The 6502-nt window shown below is 35.1% G+C and overlaps 1 pseudogene; it reads left to right on the forward strand.

Annotated features, from left to right (window-relative positions):
* The first annotated feature begins 6074 nt into the window (after positions 1 to 6074).
* Positions 6075 to 6171, forward strand: LOC129648059 (uncharacterized; annotated as a pseudogene).
* Positions 6172 to 6502: the final 331 nt, after the last annotated feature.

Here is a 6502-nt window from a genome sequence, read left to right on the forward strand (position 1 = left end):
AGCTTTAGCATCATTCCTTCCAAAGAACACCCAGGACTGATCTCCTTTAGAATGGACTGGTTTGATCTCCTTGCAGTCCATGGGACTCTCAAGAGTCTTCTCCAACACCACGGTTGAAAAGCATCAATTCTTCAACGCTCAGCTTTCTTCACAGTCCAACTCTCACATCCATACATGACCACAGGAAAAACCATAGCCTTGACTAGATGGACCTTTGTTGACAAAGTAATGTCTCTGCTTTTCAATATGCTATCTAGGTTGGTCATAACTTTTCTTCCAAGGAGTAAGCGTCTTTTAATTTCATGGCTGCAGTCACCATCTGCAGTGATTTTGGAGCCCAAACAAATAAAGTCTGACACAGTTTCCCCATCTATTTCCCATGAAGTGATGGGACCAGATGGCATGATCTTCGTTTTCTGAATGTTGAGCTTTAAGCCAACTTTTTCACTCTCCTCTTTCACTTTCATCAAGAGGCTTTTTAGTTCCTCTTCACTTTCTGCCATAAGGGTGGGGTCATCTGCATATCTGAGGTTATTGATATTTCTCCCGCCAATCTTGATTCCAGCTTGTGCTTCTTCCAGCCCAGCATTTCTCATGATGTACTCTGCATAGAAGTTAAATAAGCAGGGTGACAATATACAGCCTTGACATACTCCTTTTCCTACTTGGAACCAGTCTGTTGTTCCATGTCCAGGTCTAACTGTTGCTTCCTGACCTGCATACAGGTTTCTCAAGAGGCAGGTCAGGTGGTCTGGTATTCCCATCTCTTTCAGAATTTTCCACAGTTTCTTGGGATCCACACAGTCAAAGGCTTTGGCATAGTCAATAAAGCAGAAATAGATGTTTTTCTGGAGCTCTCTTGCTTTCTCAATGATCCAGTGGATGTTGGCAATTTGATCTCTGGCTCCTCTGCCTTTTCTAAAACCAGCCTGAACATCTGGATGTTCACGGTTCATGTATTGCTGAAGCCTGGCTTGGAGAATTTTGAGCATTACTTTACTAGCGTGTGAGATGAGTACAATTGTGCAGTAGTTTCAGCATTCTTTGGCATTGCCTTTCTTTGGGATGGAATGAAAACTGATCTTTTCCTGTCCTGTGGCCACTGCTGAGTTTTCCAAATTTGCTGGCATACTGAGTGGTATCCATAATACCATGGATTACCAATCAACAATAAAAAGGAATAAACTATTGATAAATACAACTTGGATGTATCTCAAGGAAACTATGTGAAGTAAAATAAACCGGTGTCTTAAAGATGCACAATGTAGATTTCATTTATATAACATTCATAAAATAACACAAATGTAAATATGGAGAACTTGGTAGTAATTAATGCAGATTAAAGAAATGGGAGGAAAGGATAAATCGAGCTCATACCCTTGATGAGGGTAGCATGAGGGAAACTTGCAGTGATGGTTAAGTCTTGCAGTTGTGGTTATACGAAGCTACATATGACGAAATTGCCAGAGCTATTCAAACATAGGTACATACACATATGCACACAAGACTGCATGTATAACTGGCAAAATCTGAATAACCTCAATGGATTGAATAAATGTTAACTTCCTGGGTTTGACATTATACTACTACAGTTGTGCAAAATATTAACATTAGGAGAGGCTGGGTAAAGGGTGCTTTGGATTTCCCAGTAAATTTCTTTGCACATTCCTATGAATATATAAATATTTTAAAGTAAAATGTTTTTTACTTTAATAATAATTTAAATTATTTAATTTAAAATTATTTTTTAAATATTTTAAATTATTTTTAAAATTATTTAATTTTAAAAATTAAGCTATATAATTTAAATTAATTAAATAATTAAGAAATAAATGAAACATATCAAGAGTCTAAGATGCATGCAAAGTCAAAGCCAAATGCAGATCCTCCAGAATATTATTTTACAACAGCATAATGTTTTTAAAGTTATCATATACCACTTTCTTATTAATAATGAAATAAACAAACTTGGTCACACACTTGTATAAATCCATAATCTAATTTCATTTATCTTTAATCATTTCTTCCTTAAATATATTGTGAATTTTTAAAGAATAATTATAGTTGATTTGTCTATGTTATTAACCGCTTCATTTTATATAACCTGGGTGATAGGAATATCTTAATTTATATTACATCGTTTTTAAAAAACTATGAAGGTTAGGAAGTCATTTGGAGGTGACATTAAAGAGTCACACTTTTTCCCTTTGAAGCATTTTTACAGTGAATTCCAGGATAGTTTCAAACCAATTCATATGATAAAAGATTGTGTCATTTAAGCTTTAAGAGATAAATGAAAAAAATTTGGTCATTTTTCTGTATACTTCTTGTTTTAAACCAAAAATAACTTTAAAAAGAATCACATTTTGAGATAGCATTTAATATTCTTGAAAAATGACTGAAATATTTTAGCATGTTGTTGCCATTACTTAGTCAGTAAGTGGTGTCTGAATTGTGACCCCATGGACTGTAGCCCGCTAGGCTCCACTGTTCATGCGATTTCCCAGCCAAGAATACTGAAGTGAGTTGCCATTTTCTTCTCCAGGGAATCTTTCCGACTCAGGGATAGAACCCACATTTCCTGCATTGGCAATCAGATTCTTTACTACTGAGTCACTAGGGAAGCCCATGCTTTAAACATTTTTCAGCCAAATTTATGGTTTGCTATTTTTCCATGTTAAAACACATAGATTTAATTCATTCATTTAAACTGCTAAATTAAGTTGCCTTGTATGGCTACACCCCTGCTTACTTATCTATTTTCCTTAATGGCAGTGTTTCCAATATTTTATTATTACACAAAATTCTTCAATAGAGATAATATTTTTCATGTTTCCAAAGGACAGGAGATTTTAAATTCAAATACTCCATGCTGAAGAGAATTACTGGTAGGAATACAAGTTGATACCATCTTTCTGGAAAACCATTTGGCAACATGTGCCAAGACCTTAAAAAATATGCATACTCATTAACCCTATAATGTTACTTATAAAATAAACTATTCAGTGGTTCTCAAACTGTGGTCCCCAGACCAGCAGCATCAGCACAAGCAAATCCTCAGAGCTCTACCTCAAACCAGAGAAGGCAATGGCATTTATTGAGAGTTGCTATCTTAAGTTGGAGAAGGCAATGGCAACCCACTCCAGTACTCTTGCCTGGAAAATCCCATGGACGGAGGAGCCTGGTAGGCTGCAGTCCATGAGGTTGGTACGAGTCGGACACGACTGAGCAACTTCCCTTTCACTTTTCACTTTCATGCATTGGAGAAGGAAATGGCAACCCACTCCAGTGTTCTTGCCTGGAGAATCCCAAGGATGAGGGAGCTTGGTGGGCTGCCCTCTATGGGGTCGCACAGAGTCGGACCCGACTGAAGCAACTTAGCAGCAGCAGCAGCAGCTACCTCAAACCTACTCGATCAGAAGTTTTGAGGATGGGAATAAACAATCCATGGCTTACCAAACTCAACAGGTGATTCTAACACTGCTGCTGCTGCTGCTAAGTCGCTTCAGTTGGGTCCGACTCTGTGTTGACCCCGTAGACGGCAGCCCACCAGGCTGCGCCTTCCCTGGGATTCTCCAGGCAAGAACACTGGAGTGGGTTGCCATAGCCTTCTCCGGATTCTAACACTAAAGCTCAGTAAACAACAGTTCTAGATAAATTATTAGAAAGTCTCAAGAATACTCACTGTAGGATCATAGTTAAGAAAAAAAAGTCTGGACTCACCCTCAATGTCTTCATAAATCTTAAAAAAAAAAAAAAAACACGATGATATAAATAATGAAGCAAATACAGGATGAAAAATTAAGTATGTGGGAATATAGCTTTAATATTATACTATAAGAAAATGGCATAATCTAAAGTTGTGTATAAGTGATATCCTACAGTATTAGTCTTTTTCTGCCTGAATTATTTTGTACATGGGACCTAAGAAAAACAACAAATTGGTGAATAAAGCAAGAAGGAAGTAGACTGTCAGAACAAACTAGTGGTCACCAGCAGGTGGAGGGAAGGGGAGAAGGGCAATATATGGGTAGGCGATTTAAAAGAAGGGTTATTTTGAGAATACATGAAATTGTGTGTAAAATTTTTGAAAATGGTAAACCATTATGTAATTTAAAGAATTTTTCATTCAGTAAAAATGTTTTAAAAATTAGGGGAAAAATAAAATTGTATATATGGCAAAATCATAACTTTTAAAAGGTGATATATAGCCAAAGATATTAAGAATTTTCACATATATGTACACATACATATAGTCTGAATTAATATATTTACATTTAGTTAATATATTACTCATTTATGCTATCATTTGAAACCCCTCTAGATGCATTAATGATTAAAATGATAAATAATGCTTATATTTTTATAAAAATAAATAGCTTACTGACTTTCTTAAGCCCATATACCATGGTGTTTTGATGTGCAAATAGGTTTGCAACAAGGTAAACTGAGTTTTTAAAAGATGTCATCTTATGCAACAATTTGCTTAGGATTGACAGTTAAAGGTTATATTTAGATGATGTCTATAACATGTATTCACACATATTTTAAAAGTCTATTAAAAGAAATATAGGGAATGTTAAAACTGGATGGTGTGATATCTAGTGAAATATAGACTTAAAATCTATGCCATTAGAACCTGCAAATTTATAAGCACGAGCTTTAAATCTGTTAGCAGCTGAATTTCTACGTAAAGTTCTCACTATTCTCTATGGTTATCAAATGGAACATTATAACCTCAACATTCATTTATATAATTCAAATGTTATTTATCCCATTACACATAACCCCATTATTTTTTAAATAGCTAATATAATTTTGCTCATATCTGATGCATATATCAGGATCAAAATTTAATTCTAATTTTCCTGAACTAGAGAATAGGTTTTGTCTGAGCTCTGTAGAACATTTAACTTTAACTTGTAATTCTCAGTATGCTTCTATTACATTCACAGAATAATAGGGAGTATGCCTGCAGGTAGTTTAATACTGTTAAACTCCTATGGATCACAGTGAAATACCATGTAGCCCAGCATGCTTTATATTTCAAAAGTTGTGGGGTTTTAACAATATACTTTTATTAAAATTCCTATTAATTTTTGCTGTCAATCTGAATATAAAATTACTTTATCATTTTTCTGTAGAATAAAAAAGTGAAGAAAATATTACTTTATTTCTAAGTGTTTATCTGGCCAAAAATGGAAAAAGAAATTTAGAAAAAACCAACTATATTATAGTCTAAGAATAGACAGTTTTTGAACATTTTAGTACTGAAATGGCACAGTTATACATCTATTCATGTAGTTATTTGTTCAAATGATATTTAGTATTGAGCCACGGAATTGTATGAAGCATTAAGGATAGGGCAACTAGCAATAATTAAACCTCTGCCCTCATGAAGCATTAATTCTAGTGGGAGTAATAGACAGTAGACACATAGCAATTCAAGTACTGATACTGTGATAAAGAAAAATAGGAGTATTACCTAAAAAATGAATCTGAATTAAGCATGAAAAGTGATTAAAAGCACTCCAAGAATAAAGCAAAGCTTATACAAATGACCTAAGGTGAGAAATGACTGAGCAACTAAACTGAACTGAACTGAAGGTGAGAAATTGCTGGTGAGAAGTACTCCGAGGAGTACAAGTATATCAGAGTGGCCAAAGAATTGTGAACAAGAGAGACCAAGGTACCAGATGAAGCTGGGATGAAGACAAGGACAGATAATCAGGCCTCTGTAAATCATGGTGGGATATTGAGCTTCTCCTGGTTTGATGTGTCGAAAAGCTGCCCCTGGATACTGAGGGAGAGATCATGAGCGAACATCATTTAGTGTCAAAAAATGGAAAACATGAATTAATTTCTTTTGCAAACCATGATAAAGAAAGTTCTGGATTTTGTACGAAATGTTAAATGTTCTAAAACTGCAAGTAGAAATACAGATATCAATTTCAACATTAGGAATGAAGACTTCTTAGTAAAGAGTAAAAATATATATATATCTATTCCATTTGATCTCCTATCTTTCTTCTCTTTTAGTCCACAATAAAGACCTGTCAGCATGTCAGGGTGGTGCTTCCTTTGGTAATATATACATGAAAATTGCAGAGAAGATTAGCATGGCCCCTGCACAAATATGACACAGAAGTGCATATGGTCTTCCATATTTTTAGGTTGTTAATAGAGGAGACCCTAAGAGTTCTCTCATGATAAGTTTTCTTTCTTTTAGTGTATCTATATGAAAGGATGGATGTTAACTAAATTTATTGTGGCAATCATTTCACAGTATATGTAAATCAAGCTATCACGCTCTGTACCTTTAACTTATACAGTGATATATGTCAATTGTTGTTGTTCAGTTGCGCAGTCATGTCCGACTGTTTGCGACCCCATGGGCTGCAGCACACAGGCTTCCCTATCCCTCACCATCTTCTGGAGTTCGTCCAAGTTCAGGTTCATTACGACTGAGTCATCTGTGCACATCAAATGACCAAAATACTGG

This window comes from Bubalus kerabau, chromosome 3 (genome assembly GCF_029407905.1).
Source record: "Bubalus kerabau isolate K-KA32 ecotype Philippines breed swamp buffalo chromosome 3, PCC_UOA_SB_1v2, whole genome shotgun sequence".
NCBI lineage: Eukaryota > Metazoa > Chordata > Mammalia > Artiodactyla > Bovidae > Bubalus > Bubalus kerabau.